The sequence below is a fragment of the Podarcis liolepis genome (assembly GCF_965112155.1).
Source record: "Podarcis liolepis genome assembly, chromosome: 8".
Lineage (NCBI taxonomy): Eukaryota > Metazoa > Chordata > Lepidosauria > Squamata > Lacertidae > Podarcis > Podarcis liolepis.
The window spans coordinates 41,362,815-41,386,430 of record NC_139560.1 but is presented as its reverse complement, the minus strand read 5'-3'; the positions used below and the strand labels follow the sequence as shown (position 1 = coordinate 41,386,430).

At 40.1% G+C, this 23,616-nt stretch overlaps 1 protein-coding gene and 1 long non-coding RNA gene across 51 annotated transcripts in view; one reads left to right on the top strand and one right to left on the bottom strand.

Moving 5' to 3' along the window:
* The window catches only part of LOC310713781, a 91,209-nt gene extending 67,789 nt beyond the window's left edge, over positions 1-23,420 (bottom strand). Inside the window, exons 1-2 of the long non-coding RNA XR_014529458.1 lie at positions 23,068-23,420; positions 5,674-5,843 (exon numbers count right to left, since the gene is read on the bottom strand). This is a non-coding gene — a long non-coding RNA (uncharacterized lncRNA). The remainder of the gene's footprint in view (positions 1-5,673; positions 5,844-23,067) is intronic.
* Positions 1-23,616, top strand: part of DTNA (dystrobrevin alpha) — a 194,544-nt gene that overhangs the window by 71,388 nt on the left and 99,540 nt on the right. For 2 of the 50 annotated variants that reach the window (XM_083518282.1, XM_083518297.1), the window contains exon 1: positions 3,849-4,044. The exons of 47 other annotated variants lie outside the window; for them this stretch is intronic. The gene's annotated coding sequence lies outside the window, so the exon portion shown is untranslated. Of the gene's footprint in view, positions 1-3,848; positions 4,045-23,616 lie in introns of those variants that run through there. One more of the 50 variants, XM_083518293.1, reaches the window with a different exon arrangement.

The following is a 23,616-nucleotide window of genomic DNA, read 5'->3' as shown; positions in this document are numbered from 1 at the left end:
AGTGAAGCACCCCAATTATGAAACAACATCACCAGAGAGGCTTGCTTGGTGCCTGCATTGTAATATTTTTGTACTGGATGAGGACTTAGTTATTTTCCTAGGCTTTTAAGTTGATACACTTTTAGATATTGGCACAAATTACTTTCCCTGAACTGGATTGAGGGTGCCTTATTTTGATTTGATGCTGTTATGCTGTTTTATAGGTGGATTTTGGCTTATTTTTATGCTAATGTTCATACGTTTTTGAACACCGCTTTTAATCTGTGCTCTGTATTTGAGTGTACTTTTATACTGTTTTGTGAACTGCTCCCTGAAAGTGCAGTATGCAGATGCCATACACAAATGCACACACACATATTATATATGTTAGCATTTTGTGATGTTCTAATCTCTGTGCAGCAGTCCCCTAAACATAATATGCTCTGTAGAGAGATACAAAGCAGTATTTTGAGATGCTGGTAATTAATTCAAGTCAATGGCCTTTTCTCTCAATCATCGCTGCAGTGATGAGGGGTTCACAAATCTTAACACTGGCTCATTTGGAAGAAAAAGCCATGCATTCAATATGTAATGAAAATGGTTTACCTATGAGACAGAGCTCATGCTTTGCATGCAGGTACCAGGGCTGGTAAATTATCCTTGCCTGAGACATTGCCAGCCAGAGATGGATAGTACTTGACTAGATAGATTTTCTGATCTGATGCTATAATGCAGCTTCAGGTGTTTATTGGGCTCTGGCAATGATACTGCTAAGAACCTAGGGAGATCTTTGACCTTTGGTTGAAAGTTATCTATAATTGAGACATACACACTTTTTCCGATCATTGCGCTCTGCAGGAAAGGGGCTCCTACAGTTAGCATCTCATCAAGTGGTCCACCTCGTACAATGTAGGAATTGGGCCCTTAGTATGGTGGCATCTACCTTTTCATTATGTATTAGACCATGGGCAGGCAAACTAAGGCCCGGGGGCCGGATCTGGCCCAATCGCCTTCTAAATCCGGCCCGCGGACAGTTCGGGAATCATTATGTTTTTACATGAGTAGAATGTGTGCTTTTATTTAAAATGCATCTCTGGGTTATTTGTGGGGCATAGGAATTCGTTCATCCTCCCCCAAAAAAATATATTCCGGGCCCCCACAAGGTCTGAGAGACAGTGGACCGGCCCCCTGCTGAAAAAGTTTGCTGACCCCTATATTAGACAAATGCTGTCTCTACTGTCTTTTCAGCACCTATCAAATATCTTCCTTTTTCAACAACCTTTTTTAGTAGATATTCTGTTCCCAGTCTGTATTGCATTTGAAATTGTTTTTATGTTTGTTAGAGCCAGGGTCAGAGTGGTGAAGCAAAATTCCTCTGAGCATGCATGCCCTGGAAGGACTTCTTCCCATGAACATGGTGAAGTAGTTTGTAGATGTGGTAGCACAAGGGTGTTAGCAATGTTCATAAAGGAATAAACAAATGACTAATGGTCCTTTGCACTTTTGTTCTCTCCAAAGCACAAAAGCATGTTCTGAGAAATAAATCGAGGGACAAAATGTGAACTTTCTCTTCATCCTGTTATAAATATAGAAGAGTTCTAGTATCATTCCAGGATGAGCCTTTGTAAAATCCTTCATTCTAGCTAGGAGTTGTACTATTTCAAATGGCGTAAATGGCGAATCTGTCATTGAACACTGCTGCCGTTTTGAAAGCAAGTGACCTGTTTTTTTGCTGTCATTTAGTTAGAACTAGTTTTCATCAATCTTTCATACTAAACTTGCAGCAGCTGGGTGGTACTTTTCTTTCTTCCCCCAAGGGTTGAAGGTTATGCACCATCAGCAACATGGCTTGGTGTTTTTGCATTTGTATTTAGGGTGCATAAAGAAAGGAGGGAAGTTCTCCCTAGTGACATACCTGATTTATTGCTCAATTACTAGAGTGCACCTTATCAGCTCTGTGTGAGGATCTGTGAAAGCCATAGATTTCTTCCTGATGTCTATTAGCAGTGTATCTTCATAACTGCCTTTGCCCCTTTGTGTCTAGGAGCAAGATGTTCGAAAGCTCTTTTAGTGAATGAGTGGGTTGGAGAAAGAGGAACAGGAGCTGGTTCTGATAAATGATGCTCTTCTTTATTTTTGATCACTTGCGTTTTGACAATAAAATCCAAGCAAAGCAATAATGTTGGCTGCCATTCTCTAATCTCCTTTATTTATATACTGGTTTAGAGAAAAGCTGTTGGTAGTATTAGGAGATGGAATGAGAAGGAACGTGTATTCAACTTACTTCTGGTTTCCTTCTGTCATGTTCTATACAATGTAAAGGCTACAACCTATGTGCCTCCTATAGGTATGCACCATAAGATGGTGTTTATCTAAATTATGCTGTCATTTGACACTGACAGAGTGATTCTCATTGCATTTACATCTTCATGCCAATCTAAAATGATTTGGGAGCAAGCCAAACCCAAGTTCCACCAGGATGAGTGGGGTTTGGAATAGGCGGGTCTTTGGCTGAGCCTGGGCTCAGTGAGTGCTACAGAGGGTGGAGTGCCCCACATCCTGATTCAGTCAGAGAAACACTGGTGTAATTTCTCCATCCTAGCTCAGTTGAAGCCAGCTCAGCCAAGCCTGGGATAAATCCTAAAAAAGGGGTGTAGCAGGGGTAGGATGGGGCAGTGGGAGATTCACCTCTATTCCAAACTCTGTTCTATCTGGTCACATGACCTAGCAACACATCAGAATTTAGACTGGCACAAAGGATGCTGTAAATCAAACCTCGTTTTAAAGAAGAAGAAGAAGAAGAAAAAAAGTTTGGATTTGATATCCCGCCTTTCACTCCCTTTAAGGAGTCTCAAAGCGGCTAACATTCTCCTTTCCCTTCCTCCCCCACAAAAAACACTCTGTGAGGTGAGTGGGGCTGAGAGACTTCAAAGAAGTGTGACTGGCCCAAGGTCATCCAGCAACTGCATGTGGAGGAACGGAGACGCGAACCCGGTTCACCAGATTACGAGACTACCACTCTTAACCACTACACCACACTAGCTTGTTGAAAGGCTTGTTTTCCCTCTGCCAGGCTCCAACCAGCTCAGTCAGCAGTTGCATGACTCTTAAACAGAATTTGGAATAGGGGCAAGTTACACCAGAATAATTCCTCCTGATATAAATTACACCGATGTCCCATAGTTTGGATTGGTCTGCCCGAATGTAAAATCAAGTAGCTAAAAGTTACGCACAGTGCAACTGAGTTATAGAAACAGACTGATTTGGATTAGCAAGATTGTAACGATGTATGTATTTGGGTTCCAAGCCATTTAGAGTTTTAAAAGGTTGTAGCTTTAAAGTTCTAGCACACCAGAAAAAAATCGTTTATGTATGCAACAACGGGCGCCAGGATGCTGTTAGCACAAAGGTGGAAAGAGAAAGCAGTCTTGACTAAAGATGATTGGCAAACCAAGTTAATGGACTACGCTGAAATGGCTAAATTAACTGGAAAGCTCAGAAATGAAGATGACAAGAAATTTAAAAATAACCGGAGGACAAAACCGAGGTTGAAGTAAAAGGGATACTTTCTTCATGGAAACTTCCAGAAATTCTTTTCAGTAAAAAGCCTGACATTTCATTAGCCAGTGGCTTCAAGACAGTAGTAGAAGTAGAAAACAATGGCAGGGAACAAAGTGGCGGTGGGAAAATATGAAACACATGTACAGTATATTGAATTCAACCCTGGATAAAACACAAAGCAGCCATTACACCAATCACCATGACTATTACTGATGCTCTGTGGTTGCTAGGCGTGAAAAAAGGCTTGAATGGAGAGGGCTGATGATGTCACAAAGGCCTAGCTAATCCTCTGAATCTGCAAGAATCTACTTGTCCCCCTTGTGCATTTCCTGGAGTGTGGGGGGAGAGGATGGTCAATTAGGTCTCTTGTGAAGGCTTACAGGTTCCCAAACACAGCCTATTACCCTCTTCCACCCCACTCAGCTTCAGGACAATGCTTCTTGTCTGAACCAGGAAAGAGGTTCATACAAACATGGCATATGTACCTTTGGTATCATTACAGTGGTAATTACATATGTGATATAGGTATGTTTAATTTTTATGTGCGCCAATCTAAATATCCGGAGCTCAATAACACTCTTCATATTTGTGATTAGGAAGGAATTTTTCCCAAGTTCGGTAAGTACTGATCCAATGGCTATTGCTTGTTCTTGACTTCCTCTTGAGTATGTGGTGCTGGAATAATTTGCTGTAAAGGTTCTCCCTACTGCAATCTGTGGCATGCTGTGGCTCAGTTGTGTGGGTTGATTTATACAGCCCAGTGCTTGGTTGGTTGGTCCTGCCCTTCACCACAGGGCTGGTTTACATTGCCAGTTGTGGCTACATTCATCAAAAATACATATTATTAACTTTGCACTGGCCATAATCTTTAACAATGGGAAACCTGCCACTGATACATCCAGTAATACTGGTAAGAAGCACACACACTCATAAAAGCAGAGCGAAGAGTTGTCCATACAACATATTGAGCCTCAGTTACTACTCTGTTTTAGAGGTTGACAGACAAGTGTGGTGCTGAAAATTATTCCCCTTCTCTAGTAGTTTGAAAGCACACCAGTGCAAGTAGATAAATAGGTACCACTGCGGTGGGAAGGTATTGGTGTTTCCATGCACTCTGGCTTCCGTCATGGTGTTCCATTGTGCCTGAAGCAGTTTAATCTTGCTGGCCACATGACCTGGAAAGCTGTCTCCCTTTGCTTAAAGTGAGATGAGCGCCGCACGCCATAGTCACCTTTGACTGGACTTAGACATCCAGGGGTCCTTTACCTTTTACCTTTTTTTAATGCAGCCACTGAGGATGTCTCTCTAAGATGGCATGTCAGCTCAGGAGGCTTTTCGCAGGGTGCCTTCCGACATGAGGTTTATTGTGTTAGTTTTTCTGGTGATAATGCTAGCACTTCTGGCCTGGTTTCTAATGTTCCTTTTACACAGTGTAACATGCTGTGTTTTGGAACTCTGTCTTTTTTACTGATATACTGCCATGTTGCACTGAATTTCATCCATGCCAGTGGGCGTGATGTGATACAACAGCTGGCCCAGTTGAGCATGTCACCACTCTTTATGAACATGCATGCTTCTGTTCCCATGTGATTTACCCATGAAACCAGTGGGGAAAGAACTGTATGCTGGCATACCACCCCAGGTTTCATCACATGATCCACGGAACCAACAGGGAAAATATGGCACAAACTTCCCACGATTTAATGGGGCTCTAAATAGACCTTTTCTGAAAGCCATTAAAGCAGAAATGAATGCTAAACTTCTGCAAGATTCCACCTGATTTTCAGAACTCGTTTTTACATAGTTTGTCTTATTAAAGTACAGGGGACAAGCTATGGTAGCCCGACCTGTTCAGGCCTCGTAGATCCAAACCAGCACGTTGAATTTCACCAGTCTGTAGACTTTGCAAAATGTAGAAGTATTTTAAACCAATTATTATGGACCAAATATAGCTGATGTAGAAAAATGCCATGATTGAAGCTATATAATCAGATTTATAAGAAGGTGTAGTGCCTGCAAGATATTATTCCTGGCACTGCTGTAGACTTAAATGCATTTGAATGTGTTGCCTCTTTGCCACTAACTCTTATGTAAAATATTCCTTTATCTGATGCATATTTAGGGCATTCCTACCTTCCTGTGGAGCCTTCATCTTTAGAGGCAAGGTCCTTGATCTGTTTCATTAAGCATCTTTTCACCACAGTTGAATGATCTGTCATACTCCGGTTAGTCATGGTTGTTTGGCGCTGTGATGCTTTCTGATCTGCATAGTTTCAGAAACGGAACAGATTTCCTAATGACCACTGCAGAGGAAAGAAAAGCAAAATTAGTAGGGGTGCCAGGATTCTGTCATATCTTACAGAAATGCTTTATTAGTGTCCCAAGCTCTTTTTGTGTCCCTTTCTAGTTATAATTAAGCTGTTTTAATTGTCTCTTTCACAACTGTATGGCTTTATCATTTTACCCTTAAGTTCCTTGGGGTGGAAAAGGCAAAAATTAAATGAAAAGAAACCGATTGATTGAAAGTGCTTTGAAGGGTATAAAGATTTCTAGGATCATGTTTGTGTGATACAAAATAATAATCATCATAATAATTATTAACATTATTGTTTACCAGCTGTAATAATCACACATTGTGAATATATCTGGTAATTGTGAGTTCATCCATCTTCCAGAAATATAGAGGCATTGCATGATGCATTTACTTGGAAGCTAAAATTGGATGAATATAATATTGAATTTGCCTTATAAATGGGTAGCTCAGTGCCAGAGACAGCCCTCCTAGAAATATGGGTAATTAAACTTTGGAGTGCCTTTCAAGGGAACTGTTTAAAAAAACAAAACAAACCGATCAATTTTGTAGGCTTCTATTTTCAGATAGTTGTACTTAACTATCACAGAAGTAAGACTTGTGTAATTATTAATACTTCTATATTAAGAAGGGACGCGGGTGGCACTGTGGGTTAAACCTCAGCACCTAGGACTTGCCGATCGCATGGTCGGCGGTTCGAATCCCCACAGCGGGGTGCGCTCCCGTTGCTCCGTCCCAGCGCCTGCCAACCTAGCAGTTTGAAAGCACCCCCAGGTGCAAGTATATAAATAGGGACCGCTTACTAGCGGGAAGGTAAATGGTGTTTCCGTGTGCGGCTCTGGCTCGCCAGAGTACCTTCGTCACACTGGCCACGTGACCCGGAAGTGTCTGCGGACAGCGCTGGCTCCCGGCCTCTAGAGTGAGATGAGCGCACAACCCTAGAGTCTGTCAAGACTGGCCCGTACAGGCAGGGGTACCTTTACCTTTTACTATATTAAGAGTTGCATTTTTGCCAGTGATTGAGAATTGGAATGTGCCCAGTTTATACAGGGAAATGTGACCGTAAGGTGAAAATATTTTGAAATGCTTTGAGGAAGCACTTCTTTACAGAAAATACCATCATTTTCAATGAAATAATGAAATGAAATGAAAATTCAATGATTTATTTTTTTCATTTCAATGAAAAACTTCAACATGTAGTGGGAGCACTGTGTGTGTGTGTGTGTGTGTGTGTGTGTGTGTGTGTGTGCCATCTCCAACTCCTGGAAAAATTCCATCAACGGTGTCTCCAAAATTTTTTACACATGACTTGGGAAGATAGGCGAACTAATATCAGTGTACTGGAAGAAGCAAAGATCACCAGTGTTGAAGCAATGATTCTTCAACATCAACTTTGTTGGACTAGTCATGTTGTGCGGATACCTGATGATTGTCTTCCAAAGCAACTACTCTATTCCGAACTTAAAAATGGAAAGCGTAATATTGGTGGTCAACAAAAGAGGTTTAAAGACTATCTCAAGGCAAATCTTTAAAAATGTAGTATATACACTGACAACTAGGAAACACTGGACTGCGAGTGCTCCAGTTGGAGAACAGCCTTTACCAAAGGTGTCATGGGCTTTGAAGACGCTCGAACTCAGGACGCAAGGGAGAAACGGGCTAGGAGGAAGGCACGCTTGACAAATCCACACCGTGATCAACTCCCACCCGGAAACCAATGTCTCCAATGTGGAAGGATGTGTGGATCCAGAATTGGCCTCCGCAGTCACTTACAGACTCATTGTTAAAACCGTGTTTATGGAAGACAATCTTACTCGGCTACGAGTGATCGCCAAAGAAGAAGAAGATGTGTGTGTGAGAGAGAGAGAGTGAGAGAGAGGGGGGGAGAGGGACAGAAAGAAATGGAAACCCCCAAAAGAGTTGTGGGGTATTTTACTTCACTCTATACTGGGCAGAAGCCAACCGAAGTTAAGCAAATATAAGCCCTACTGAATGGAAGGCTTTGTTAAACATGTGATTAACCTTGCCATTGAAATGGGCAGGATATAAGCATTCTTAGCTTTAGCAGGATTGCACCCCCTATAATTATCCATAGTCTCCATCGTTAGACTTCTCACAAATCTTTTTGCAAGATTATTATATTCATCTTGATGCCCCCATCACCATCTTATTCTCATTTCTCATGCTAATAGCAGAAGGGCACAGTAATGAGAGCACATTTTAATCATTGACCAGTAGTGGCTCATATATTTCATTATGTCTCTCCTTTTGGCATTGTACAAAAATAGATTTTACTTTTATTGAATGATTTAAAATGCATATTACCAAAAGATATTTATGAGGAGAGGATCCGCTGCATTTCAATAATTCCAGTTTTATAAAGCAGGGGATTTTTGGACAGCTAATTAATTACTTATATTTTCTTAATATAAACTTTTTCTGCCTGTTTCGAGTTTATTACCTTAATGGAAAGGCTGCACAAAGGAATATAAAATATCTGGAAGGGCACCTATGTGGGGATATCTGTGCTCAAAAGAAAAAAAGAAAAGGAAAACACTGAGAAAGTAGCATTACAAGGAGAGTAATTAATCACATATCATTTTAAACTTAGTGCTATTGGGCTTTGCGTTAGAAAATCCAGTTGCTTTTGCTAGTTCCATTTAAAAAAGAAGCGCAGAGCTCACTTTATAACCAGAATCACTCATCACATATTGTGAATCATCACACATCGGGTCAAGCTACTGCCCAACAGGGGACCCTAGGTGGGAGGCTCAAGTGGTGCTTGGTACTTAAACTGGACATTCAGAGCCATCTTTGGCCACCTACACTCTGCATTACCAATTCTGTCTTGAGTGGTGTTAATAATAGAATGAGGCAGGCCCTTCAGATTTATGTTAAAATGCTTGCTAAAATGTTGGTTACATTCCAATATTTTATTTCAGGATTAGAGGTCATTTCATGCTACAGGGTGTGTGTGTGTGTGTGTGTGTGTGTGTGTGTGTGTGTGTACTGAAGACTTTTTTGATATAAAGCATAATAAAGCTAATGGAAAATATTGAGCGTCTTCAGAAATCAGATTAATCTAACTTGGCACCATAAGCACTGCAGTATGCCAATAAGGAATGGATAATTATTGTATACGGGAAGCATATCCAATGTAGTTGTTGTCACATTTGCATTTGGGACTATGAAATATGTTTCTAATGTATTTTAAGCTACACAGGAAAAGATTAATAGCAGGCTTTACATTTCTCTTATGTGACTTTTTATCTGGGAAATACGGTTGACAGATTTATATATGAATTACCCTAGGCACTAACAATAATAAGCTATATTTAAATACATAAATATGTAAATATTTATCAATAAGGTTTTGTATTGATGTATTGATTCTGGCAAATAAAAAAGGCAAACACACACATTTATAGTCTTCATAAAACTATAAAATCTTTATTTAGGTCATGTCACCACTAAACCTTATCCCTTATGGGTTACTCATCTGCCTCAGAGCCCTCCATTTTCTGCAGAAACATACCCAACTCCCTGAACCATTCCTCATAAAGCTAGATCATCTTGGTCACCCTCCTCTGCACACATTCTGGCCTGTCAACGTTCTTCTTAAAGTGTGACACTCAGAACTGGACACAGGACTCCAGGTGTGGTCTGACAAAGACAGAATAGAGCAGTACCATTACTTCCTTTGATCTGTTAATGCAGCCTAGAAAAGCATCTTTTTATTTTCCCTTTGTTATGTAAATAAGGGAATGATCACCATATTTTAATCACTTTGGGATTCCAGTTGCCCTGTGACCTTACAAGGTATTCTTGCATAACCTCACCGCAGCAAAATTTCCATTCTAATTAGAGATTGCTAACTGCAAAGCCAGTTCATCATTTTATGACCAGGAATGTACTGTGCTTTGCACAGTGCAATGCTGTTTTTCATAGATTTTGCTTGTTGGTTCTAGATCCAGAAAAGCTGCTAGCTTTTGTTGGATCAACATCTATTGGTGAAAGGATATGCATGCTCCAAAGTTGCTAAGAATTAATCATTAGGAATAAAACGCCCATTGAGTCACATTCTGACAGCCAGCAGACAAAACTCTGTTTTCTTAATCTTGTTGTGTTTTGCATCACAAAATCATCGAATAATGTTGCATAAGAAACAAATACCCTTTCTAAGATTGTTACTGTATATAGCTTAACTTCACTGTTTTAAGGATACGTTAATGCATGCTTTCTTTTTAAAAAACAAACAAGGAATGCTTCTACCTTACGATGGGGAAATTATTTTCATCTTGAATACGGCTGAATTGAATTAGGTTGAATTATTTAGATCAACATACTTATTTTGGTTTACTAAAATACAGTCTTGATAAGGGAAAGGCCTGCCAAACTACCCATGAAAGACACCTAAGTCAGTTTTTACTCCTTGCATACCAGAACAGGCATAAATTATTCAAGCAGTAGCTCTATTCATCTTTTCCTTATCAGACCATCTGTAGAGAGTTAGCAGGTGGTACATTTGGAGCTTCGCTTCTACCTTGAATAGCCACCCTGCACCCTAATTTGCAGAATATGGAAGTTTTGTGTTGTACTGAGTATTTGCAAATACTCACCCCCATGTTTTGTTTTGCAAAACAACAAGAAATACTGCTATGCAAAACATCTGTACACTTTTTTTTTTGCTGTTGACACAGGTGACCTTCTTTTCATATTCTCCTAGGCTTTAAAAATATTTTTATATTTGCATTTTCTGTTTTCTTGACCTCATTAAATGTAGACATGAAAGGCAATAAAATTAATCATGTGACTTCCTTGGGAAATGTACTTTGCTTGCAACTTGTGGGTATAAGTCCACTGAAAGTCTTAATCAAAGGATTTGTGAATAAGCTTTTCACAAGAGAGCCAGAATTCATGTGGGCTGCAATCTTATACCCACTTACTTGGGAGTAAGCCATACTGAACTCTGCATGATAGACATGGATTGCAGTACAACGTTTTCTTGGCCTGAGGAAACTTCGTTATTTTGGGAGGTTCTTTATTCTATTAGTTGTATACATTTTGCAATTGTGTATTCTTGTTAAAGGTAGATATGGACATGTTAAGTAAATATTTGAGTTGTTTGGATCAGATAGTGATTATTTTGTCCAAGAAATTATAACTGCGCTGTTAAAATTGGTGAGCCATCTGTTGCAGAATATGAGCACTGATTGCAAAGTGTTTTGCAGGTATCCCTTCCCACACATGCTAATCCAATAAGCCCAGTGGCTCATGCAAGGGGAGGTCTCCATTTTCCACTTATTTTCTCCCTCAGACTCATCATTTTTGTGTCTTCAGATTAGGAACCAAATCTGGAAGATGAGCATACAGCAGTCTGAAAACTGAATATTTTTTCAGAAATTCAGATCTGACAATAATCACTGTCAATTAATTCTGTTTTTAAATATTGAATTTGTGCCACCTATCTACTTTCTTAGCATGGGTGGCTCATGCCCAATTATATGTTACGTTACGGATTCTCCATAAAACAGGAGGCTGCCAATTTGCCCCCCCCCCAGTGCACAAGACCCTGTAGAGGCCTCCCCTGGTGCCCACGGCATCCCCTTGTCTCACTGAAATTAGACTTTGAAAGAAGCATCCTCTTGTAGTTACTGTATTTTTTGCACCATAACATTCACTTTTTTCCTCCTAGAAAGTAAGGGGAAATGTCTGTGTGTGTTATGGATGGAATGCCTACGGGTGGCATGCCTTCGGATTTTCCTCCTCTAAAAACTACGTTTGTGTTATGGTCGGGTGCGTGTTATAGAGCGAAAAATACGGTAGTATAATAGGTTGTGTTGTGTGCTTGTTTGCAGTATATGTGTGGTTCTCATCTGTTTGCAAATGTGCCCACAGGCCCAAAAATGTTGGCAACCCCTGAGGGGGGTAGAACAACCATTGCCCTCCAGATGTTTTGGACTACCACTTCCTAGCAGCTGGGGCAAATGGAGGACAATGAAGGGGCTAAGGTTGCTATGGAAGAATCTTGTATTACTTTACCAAAGGCAGATCACAGTTGGATTATTTCTGGTCACCCATACCCCAATCCTTTGCAAATAATGTGACATGAGCTCTGTAATTGTTTTTCACTCTTGGTTTTTCTGTTGGCTATACAACATAAAAACCATTTCATTTGACTATACAGTTGCTTAAAAAAAACCCCTCAACATGTGTTTGTTTTTAAAGAATCTTGTATTATAACTTCTGGTAGTTACAATATAGAGTAGCCATCTTGGCTACTATGGTTATTTATATTTGATCTACCGCTGTACTGTTTGACGGGACAAGAGTGAACATACAGAGAATTCTGTCTTAGGGTATAGTTTGTTTCCCTTTATAATCTTTGGATTCCTTATAGCTAAGTGATTTTAAGCAATGAGTGGCAATTTTATATGATAAGATGTCATTTAAGTGTATTGACTAAAAGCACTTGAATGCCCATTTTATTTTATTTTTACATTCTGCTGCCTACATTAATCCAGATCAGTTGGTACTAGAAGTAAATGGAGATCAGGCTATGCAACCATAAGGAAAGCACCCTGACTCTAACTAGGTGGGCGGAAGGGGAGAAAACAAGTTTTTGTCAGTCTTTTGTATTGCAGCAGCTGGATTCACTGTTGCTATAGCAACACACCACATGATAAGGTGTATTAGATTGCTCTGCTCTGAGCACAAGAGAGAGAATGATCACTAAAGTTAAAGGTTACTTTGGAGTTCCTTGCTTATAAATGTTTATGGGCAAATGGTCCAGCTCCGAAGAGCAGAATTAGTGCTGTGTTGCTGTTTTAAACAATAGACTCAGGTAAGCTAAACACTGATCATTTTTGTCTCATCATTTTACTTCTTCCTAGTAAAAATACAGGACTCTATTTTGGTTCTTGTGTTTTGCAGATGTATTTATTTGTTGATTTCATAAAGTTTGTAAGCTTCAGAAAATGAAGACAGATGTTCCAGTTTTAAGTTAATCTTAAAATCTGAATCACATAAAGCAATACATTTCTTTTATTATAGCTTTTGCTAGGTTTTCTGGGTACTTCACACTCTTTGAAATTTTAACTTATTGAATAGTGGTTCAAAACAGCTGCCATGTTACTGGTCCAAATGAATGCTTCACTTTTAACCCTTGCAAGAGTTTATATGAATTCAATCTTGGTTTTGCAATATATATATTTTTAAAAAAATGTTGTTTTATACATACATTATAATTGACATACAGACAGACACTTATTTAATTATTGGATTAAAAATATTGTTTAATGGTGATGGTATACTTGCAGAAAAGTGTTTCTCAGAGCAGTTGGTTTAGTACAACATGGCTGGAAAGGGTTAGGCAGATAGTCCTACTATGAGTTTTCAACAGATTATTTTTCCAGTTCTTGGACAGTCATAATCAAAACATGATTAAGAGATACTTACATTCAGAAAAGACCAGTCCCTGGAGAGCAAGTCCCAGGATTTCCCCTTGGTTTGCAAAATTTAAGTACCAGCATGCATTAGAGTACTTTCTGACATCACTAGCAATTACTCAATACAGGTACAGCACAACCACTAGTCATGTTTGCTCAGGAGTTTCTAATTGTATTCAGAAGGGGTTAATTCCAAGTCTGCATATGTTTTGTAGCCTTGCCCTTTTTGAATTAAATTTAATGTGTTCTGCAGTTCTCAAGGGAAGATGTCAACAGGTACTTTATGATGTATCTGTAAGATTTGTATATGTAGTTCTGAAACAGCTGACTATTTGAGACGTTATTTGTTTTATTGCCTATTAGGGCAGATGTTTCTTGGGGAAAGTTTCTTCCTTTGTTGGGGCAAGAATATTATTTTTAGTCTATCTCAAAATGTACATGTTTTGCTTGTTAATAATAATGGGGCCCTGTGGGTAATGACTACTTTTGCCTTGGGTCTTAAAAAGCATGCAAATTCTGTTAAGATTAATGTGCTAAATGTCATCTGGATTAGAAGAAGAAGAAGAAGAAGAGTTTGGATTTGATATCCCGCCTTTCACTCCCCTTCAGGAGTCTCAAAGCGGCTAACATTCTCCTTTCCCTTCCTCCCCCACAACAAACACTCTGTGAGGTGAGTGGGGCTGAGAGACTTCACAGAAGTGTGACTGGCCCAAGGTCACCCAGCAGCTGCATGTGGAGGAGCGGAGACACGAACCCGGTTTCCCAGATTACGTGACTACCGCTCTTAACCACTACACCACACTGGCTCTCCAGTCACTGAGCATATATATTTACCAGGATTTTAGTATTAGGAATAGATTCTCTGATATGTATTGGCTGCTCCTTATTGTATGTTTTTGTCTGATTTAAAACAAATAAACCTGAACTGTACTGAGCATCCATTCTAATTGTGCTGCTGCGGTACAAAGATATAAAGAAAAGCACAGTGAATTATAAAGTAAAATGTTTTCAGCATTAAACCATTCATCTCGGGTTAGGCAGGTATAAAATGCTAGTGACATTGGATTAAATAGTTTAATCAGATCTATTGTTCAAGTACAATGAAGAGACTTTTTGCAAACTTTGGGCTTATCCATACTTACTTTTGCCTCACCCTTTTGAAGCAGAGGTCTGCGCTTTTAACGCTGCATGTCCAAGTGTTTGTGGGGGTGGGTTGCCCCCAATTTTCCCTGCAGAAACCTGCTCTTTAAAGCCAAATCATAGCAAACACCAATTCCAATTTTCCATGGATGGATGTTTGCTCCAACTGAGCTCTAAAGAGTGGGTTTTCATGGGGAAAGCTTGGGGCAACAACAACAAAAGCTCAGACACAAAACGTTAAAAGCGGGGATTTCTGCCTGGAAAGAGCAGGGCAAAAGGTAAGTGTGGATAAACCCTTACTTTCCTTGAAAGAGTCAGGGAAATAACTTTCATGTTAAAATATTGCAGGGTAAACCCAAACCAAGGAAATGGACTTCACTAACAGTTATTGTTGAACAGCGGCTTTTGCTTCCATTGTATAGCTGTATATGTGTATTCACATAGATAAACCTCCATATTGCCAAAACTAGAGTGGAAGCAGCTACAGAAGAGAATTGTCATGCTCTTAAGTTCTCCCCATATCAAGGTGGAAAGTTGAATGGCTTTTCAGTGATCATGGTGTCTCGCATCAATCACAGATAATTAAGCCAAATCTTCCATCCATTCCAATATACCAATTCATCTTCTTTATCCACCTATTGCATTAGTGCTTTCCATTTTTCTTCCTCTGAACACCCTAACATTCTGTGTCTCAACAACTCTCAGCCATAGACTGAATTCATAAACTCGTCTATTCTACCTGACTGCTTTATAGAGCAGACCTTCTCAACCTTGAGTCCTCAGATATTGTTCTGCTGCTAGTTCTACCATCCGGACAGTTGGCCTTGCAGGTGGGGTATAATGAGAGTCATACTTGGACAACATCTGGAGATCCAAGGTTGGGAAATGCTGCCTTTCCCACCCTCTCCAGGGGCAGAAGTGAGAGCTGCTTGTATAAAATAATGCTGTGATGTTCCCCAATTAAAATAAGTGAGGACAGGAGTTTATGTCTTTGATATTCATTCAGGATCTAGAATCTGCATCTCTAGAAAACAGGAAGCTTAACTTTTCTTATATCTGTAGGCTTAACCGCCATCAAAATTCCTTAAGTTGATAAGAGTTCCTTTTCCCAGTCTCTTTTGAACAAAAATGACTTGGTCTTTGTACCAGGGTTCCATTTAGATCAAGTATAACCCCTGTTCTAAAAACCTGCATTGGTTGCCAGACCTAATTCAAGGCACTCACATTAGAGTTTATTGCCCTAAATGACTTATGCCCCCAATATATGAAAAGCTGCCTCCTTTCTTGCAGACCCTCTTGGATGCTACATTTGGCAGAAAGGGCCCTCTTAAAGCTGGGGTGGTAGAGGTCTGAGAGCATAGCTGTCAACCTTCCCTTTTTTTTGCGGGAAATTCCCTTATTCCAGCACCGTTTCCGGCTGCTTCCTGCTGCTATCCCGGATTGTTAGATATCCCGTAGACTGTCCCCGGGACAGATGAGGCTGCTGATCCCTTATTTTCAAAGCTGAAAGTTGACAGCTATATCTGAGAGGGAGGATTATCTGAGGCAACCCTTAAGTTGTGGAAGTCCCTCCCCACAGAGGTGCAGCTGACAACTTCATTATCGTACCTCTGTACCCTTGCCTTTCAAATGTACACTTTCAGGACCCACCCTTTTTGTGATTGTATTTTTTAAATGTAGGTTTTAAAACTGTTTTAAACTTTATTTTAAATTGTTACAACCCACCCTGGGACCTTAGGGTGAAGGGTGGGTAATTAATTAAAATAACATGGATGATGATGAAGAAGATGATGATAAATCTTGAAAGCTCACAAGTTCTTGTCATGGCGTTTTGGTATTTTAATATTCTAACTTGGAAACTTCCACGCTTCTGTGTATGTAGAGATTCGTTCAATATGTAGAATCTACCATCATGTTAGTGGGTCACCAGTTTCATTTATATTCTGATGGTACTCAACCACCAACTCTCCTATGTTAAATCAATAAGCTTCTTTTTTTGGCCAAAATAGCCTTTCAAAGCTTTCTTACAGCAATAAAACAAAAATTAATTTAGAGACAACAGAGGAGATGACCAGCAATAAAAATAAAAAGCAGGAAGCATCCAACAGTAGCAGTAAAAACATTCTGGGGGGGTTGTTTAATATTGTTCCCACTATATCTTCATTGTGCAGTTTTATATAATATCTGGGACAACTATTAAAGTTATTGGACACAGGGTGAAATAAGACATTCAAACCCTGTGATTCCCTTGTAATGTAGAAGAGAGGGCATGTGGATTGGGAGTGCTTCAGCCTTTACAGACCACCAATATATCACCTCATCCCTGTATTCACACTGAGCTGGATCCATTGTACAACTCTTTTCCGTCTCCTCTATTGCCCCCCCATACCCCCTGAACAGCTTATTCTACCAAACACTATGCACTGTGTCTTACAGGGCTGCAGAGGGATGGTGGAATTGCTGAAAAGCAGGCCAAGGAATCTTGCACTGCTCTCTCAAGGTTACTAATTTTGAGTGCTATTCCCCTCCCACTTCAGCCCAATAAGACACTGCCAATAATATTTGGTAAGTACCCTCTGGAAAAGCTTGCTGGGGTACAGGGGGCTGCAGAATGAAGAAAGGAAAGGAAAAATCAGTTGTGTTGAGCTGTCTTCCACTTGTACAACCTTGCATAAAACCTATTATCTTTGCAAATGTCGACTTCAAAGCATGTGTTTGCTGAGATGACTCCTGCTTTCTCCCTTACCCGCTTTGCCAAAAACTTCTCTACGTCATCAAAGTTTTCCCCTAGAAATGTCTACTGTGAGAGATCAAAGCAACTAAAAAAAGATCATCAATTATTCATATGCTGTTTTTATATTGACTGAGCCATGCTCATAGAAAACTATTTCTGGAGTAATTGTAAAAAAAAATAAAAAATACAACATGCTGTCAATTTATGGAGACAAAGTTATATATTTTGCCCAAGCATGTTCAAAGTGTGATGGTATGTGACGCCATAGTTGCTAGTTACCTAGGAAATGGGTTAACATCTAATATTTTGAAAGTGGGATGGGGGGGAAATAACTTTGGTGTATTACTTTACTCTGGGATATCTTCCTTCCTTAGCATTTCAAAGAGAAGATCAATTTAGAAAATGAAACTGATGATTAAGATATTCTGTTCCCAAATTAGAAGGATTGCTATCACTATGACAGATGCTCAGAACTTGTCCCTGCTTTGTTTTCAAGACGCATTTGCATTATGTTAAAGGGAGAGAAACAGTAACATTTACAATGCAATCCTAACTATATCTAGTTCAAAGTAAATCTTGCTGAATTTAGTGGAGTTCGTTCCCAGGAGGGTCATGGGGTTAAGATTGCAGCCTTAGTGGTGGAGGACAAAATTGCATGTGGCTCATTCAAATAGAGAAGGTAGTGGACACTTACACATCGAATATATAGCAGACACATTTCCACGTTAATTCGTGTTATACTCAGTAGCATCTGAAATGGATGCACACTAACTTTCTACCATGTGTACATAATCCGGAGTACCTGAGCTAATTAAAAAGCATAAGCTCTTCAAAAATTACAGGGTACATTCCAGACGAAAGCCAGATTTGCAATGAGTGAAGACTTATGGATCAGTGCTTAGGGCTGCTTATATAACCATCCATACAGTAGGCTTTGTTCCATTGATTTCTACTGCCTCCAGGTAATGGGTAAGATGTAAAGCTTTTCAGGTGTTCTCTTCCCCTCCCCAATGCAATATACCATTGCATGAGGGAAGGGCAATACTGCGCTCCCTGCAATCCATTGGAACGCCATCACCATCTCCACATGTGATGGGCGAAACTCAGAACCTTGGAGTATCATGATTCTAAATCGGGCAGGGAGTGTATACAAGTAGAAAAGGCTGATTATTACGACATTCAGTCCCCAACACAGAGAAGGTTTAGGGAGTGGTGATTGGAACATGCCATAGTTGGAACACTCCATCCTCCACTCTTCCACTGTAATGCCCCAACCCCTTTTCTTAATTTGCAATGACCATAATTTTGTAAATGTGTTTGGGTTGCATTGGAGCAAACCAGGATTGCCTCAAAACTATGGCTCGCTAAACAGCTTCAAACTAAGGCTTCAGTCATGATTAGGAGGCAATTCCTGATTGTCCCAGCTCCAGCTGAAGCTGAAGCTTGAAGCTGAAGCTGAAGCTGAGGCTCCAATACTTTGGCCACCTCATGAGAAGAGAAGACTCCTAGAAAAACCCTGATCTTGGGAAAGATTGAGGACACAAGGAGAAGGGGACGACAGAGGATGAGATGGATGGATAGTGTTCTCGAAGCTACTAACATGAGTTTGACCAAGCTGTGGGAGGCAGTGGAAGACAGGAGTGTCTGGTGTGCTCTGGCCCTTGGGGTCACGAAGAATCAGACACGACTAAACGTCTCAGCAACAACCTGATTGTCCCTAACCTTAGTTAACCTGATTCAGATGTTAATGTCAAATTATAGTTATCACAAATGATAAAAGGGAAGATTTTGCAAGGGGGGAGGAAGGGCAATGCAAATCAGCCTGCAGCATGTCCCCAATCTCTAAAATATGATTTGAAGACGGGAAATGGGACTTTGAAATTTTACCATTATGGAAAAGAGAGGCAAAATCTTAGACATACAACAAAAAAAGACCAGGAAGGTGGTTCTAAAACAGAAGCAGAATTTATATACAGTGGTACCTCAGGTTACATATGCCTCAGGTTACATACGCTTCAGGTTACAGACTCCGCTAACCCAGAAATAGTACCTCGGGTTAAGAACCTTGATTCAGGATGAGAACAGAACTCGTGCTCCGGCAGCGCGGCGGCAGCAGGAGGCCCCATTAGCTAAAGTGGTGCTTCAGGTGAAGAACAGTTTCAGGTTAAGAACAGACCTCCGGAACGAATTAAGTATGTAACCAGAGGTACCACTGTACTTGGAATCAAATATAGCATGTCTTGCCTGTGAAGAATGGTTAACAGTCCTTGGAAATGTTGTAACTACTAGCTGAACTATTAACTTTCACTGATATAAGAGTTCTCATACCAAGAAGCAATCATCTGAGGCTGTCTCCTGAAGAATATATTTCCCCAGGGCCTCAGCCTTTTAATTATAACCTTAAATTGATTTCTTTTTAAAGAGTTTTCAACTGGTTTCAAGCATGGATTGGTAGGTGGAGGAACACTTTTCTTGAGTCTAGAACTTTAGTCTTAATATGACTCCTCTCGGTCAGCTATAAGCAGAGTTTATCAAACTTTGTTCAGTCTCATCCAACTCAAGTTCCAACTCATCATCTGATGAAGTAGGTTTTCACCTGTGAAAACTTATACCATTTTACATTTAAAAGCTTCTAAAAAGTTGGTCTTTTGGTTGTTTTAAGCTTCTGTATGTTTGTTGCTTGTCACCTAGTGACTTGCTGGTATTAGGTGACTAATAAATTTTAAAAATTACCAATCAACCTAGGAATGGTAAAATTATTGTGCTGTTGCAAAACTCCTTGATTGGAGGAGTGAGTGGGTTTGAAAAATCTACCTTTAGTTTAAGCAATTTCATCAAATGCAAACCCACAATTGACTGCTGATAGCAGTAGATTTTCCCCACTTTCATTTTTGTTAACTCAAGGATTTGTTTGCTACATTAATATAGCCATCGGTCCCAATTCAAAGAGATAATATACTCCATATCAAGTTTTTTTCTTTCCATTTTGTACATTTATTAATACTGTTTGTCTTCAGAATTCAGCAGAGCTAAGAGACAGATAACATTTATTGGAATGAGTAACCCAAATGACTACATCAAGGCCATTCAGTTAATTTCCTCTCTTTGTAAAACAGCCTGTAATTTCCAATCCTGAGTTATCAGACGTGACTAAAGATATATAAAAATGAGCTGACATAATGATGCATGAATTCTCCCCAGAGTGATTGCACCACAGCTGTTGTAGGAGGATGAACAGAGATTTTGGAAAACATTTCTGCTGAAAATCTACAAGACATATTTATATTCAGGCCTTGCTCCTCTATTATTGCATGAGGTTTTTCGAAACTTGACCAATGACGGAAAATTCCAGTAATGATTTTGGTCTTCTTATAAAGGTTAGGTTCATTCATTTCAGTGGGTCTTCTCTAAGTACCACCCAGTGACACTAGATAAAATTAATAGGTGTAGTCTGGGTGACATTCCTCCCTTGCTGATAATACTCCTAGGGAAAGTTCTCTTAAGTACTGCTCTTTAGATATGGCACATGAGATAATAACAAAACACATTGTTCCTATATATAAGCATGCTGTCTTAATTTCAGGGTTACTTTAATCCAGGCAGGTATGTTTGTAGCACTGTATCAGACAAAAAACAAACAATACCCTGTTGAAATGAGCATGCATTTTGGCATCTGTGTAATATTACACACATACAAACCTACAACACCACGGCAGCCTGATTTTTTAGGACAGAGAGGAAAGGAACACTGTCAGAAGAGGTACTTCTCTTAATTAACTGCAATTCAGAGCCTGGGCTGCAACTCTGGGTATTTGCATTGGACATGTCTCATTTTGCATTGACAGTCTCAAAATGTATTCTTCCTTAAGTGTCATTCTGACAGTTAAGAAACAAGAACTTCCATGCCAGTTGCACTGTAAGAGGCAACTGCATGTGGGTGCTTTAAAAATGATCATGTTCAATACAGTATCTTTCTGCTGTGTTATTAGAGAACTGTACACAAAAAGAAGGGACTTCCTTTGACCAGCAAAAAAAAAGAGGGATTTTGCAAGAGCAAGCCATTTAGGTATATTCCTCATGATTTGTGAGGTTTCAGATATCAAGTTCCATTTCCTGTCTAAAAGTCGGTTGGGAATTTCCACTGAGGCAGAGGATCACACTTTGCTTCAGCTGATCAGTCTATATTGTAGGCAGGGTGGATTTATTTTAATTGGCTAAGGGAGTGATCCTCTCCCCCCACCCCACTTCCATGGAATATTCCTTGTCTTGGTTGGGATTTAGGCCATGAGAGTATCTTCTTGCAAATTACATGTGTTTTGTGTTGAGGGTTATGTTAAAAGTTTCAGGAAACCTAAAAGCTCTATAGTGGAGACTTTGGACTCAGCTACATTGGTAAAGAAAAAGTGCTTTATGTGTGTTATAACACTGTGATACCAGGTGGAGCTGTGGAGTCCTGTCTTTTGCCAACGTGATTTCCCTCTATGAGGTTTACAACGCGCTTTCCTGAAATGCTTTTTTGTTGTGTCTAGATCCAGCCTTTTATGCAAGAAGAAGGGTGGGAAGTAACATGTAAGGAAAAAAGGATTTCCTTGTCACCAGAATGGCATATTTCAAGCTTCTCAGTGAGAATTGGGGGAGGGAACGGTCTTCAGTGCTTAAAAGCTGACAATTAAATAGAGCTGTGTAAACATCTTCTCCTGTCAAAGGAAGCTGCATGCACCTAGAATCAAGACCATACAAATGGTTGGTGTCAGGATCTCCCATTCTTGTCCACATTCCTCTTCAAATTTCCTCTGATTTGCATACGGGAGGTAGAATACTCCCAGTGATGTGCTCCACTGCAGTAGAAATGTTTCCCTGCAGCTGTTTCTCTGACAACATCACGTTGATGCTACAGAAAGTGAAGGGGAAAAGGCAAGAAGTGCCCTGTGCTCAGCTGCAGCTTACAACGGCAGAATTAATTTCCCCCTAGGACGTTGAGATCGCTTCTGCCAGAATCTGGAGGTTTTGGAGGCCACAGCAATTTTTGACAACTGTCTCCATCAGCGGAGAGAATGCAAAACGTGGGTGACTAAAGAGAGTAGATGCTATGCTGATGGTTTATCCAGTTACCATTTCTTATTCCCATATACAATAATGTTCAGAGCAGTCAGGTCCATTTCAAAGCTCTTTTACATGGTCCAGAAAGTGATCCCTATTTGTACAATGCTGCTCAAACACTTCCAGGTTGGAAATTTAATCAACACCTCTGATTATTTATAATTATTTATTTTATTATTGCATTTATATCCCACGCATCCACCAATGAAGTCAGAACAACCCCATGAGGTAGGTTAGGCTGAGAGTTGGCAACTGGTCCAAAGCCACACAGTGCGGTTCATGGCCAAGTGGAGATTTGAACTTTGGCCTCTTACGTCCTAGTCCAAAACACTAACCACTACACCACACGGGGTGTGCCCTTTTCCTGCAAAACTTCACAGACAGTGCTACCTACTGCTGTCCATGAGTATAACATTGCTTCTGTTGTTGCGTAATATTATCCTTTTGTGTTTGTATTGCTTATATTGGTTTTGTATCTAGTGCACGCCATCTTGGTGCTCTTTATGGAAAAAGGTAACCGGTTTTATAAATAAATACAGTGGTACCTCGGATTAAGTACTTAATTCGTTCTGGAGATGCATTCTTAACCTGAAACTGTTCTTAACCTGAAGCACCACTTTAGCTAATGGGGCCTCCCGCTGCCACCGTGCCACTGAAGCACGATTTCTGTCCTCATCCTGAAGCAAAGTTCTTAACCCAAGGTACTATTTCTGGGTTAGTGGAGTCTGCAACCTGAAGCGTATGTAACCAGAGGTACCACTGTAACTAGTAAATCTGACCAAGAAAACTACTACCTCACGTTTGTTCAGATGGCTGCATTTTTCTAGACTTCTTCCAGTGATGTTGCTCACTGCTGAGACTGCTGCATATCTTCTTGATGGTATCTTTCAGCGGTGTGTTAAACAGTTTTTTCGCAGCACCTGTGAACTGCAAGTTCACTACCTCTTTGGTCAGTTTTAGTTTGCAGCCTGCGGGGCACATTGAGCAATGAAAGAAGTGATCAGGGCATGGTGTCTAGAGCCCAGCTGAGTTCACCATTTTGCTCCTTTGTTCTTTACCTACAAAGCAAATTGTGAAGTGAAAGACATCAGAAAGCAGTATGATTTGTCACAGCACAACTAGGTGTGGCTGGAAGAATAAAGCAGTTGAAAGGGGCAACATGAGAGAGAAACAGAAAGTACAGAAAAGAGGGGAAAAGATCAAGGAAGAAGGGGAGGGGAGGGGAGAAGATGCTTGGAATGAGAGACATGTATGTGTTCAATGGCCATTAAAACAGCTTCAGATAACTGTGAGGTTTCCAGACAGATTCTCAGATGGTGTAAAAAATAATGTGACAATATTGG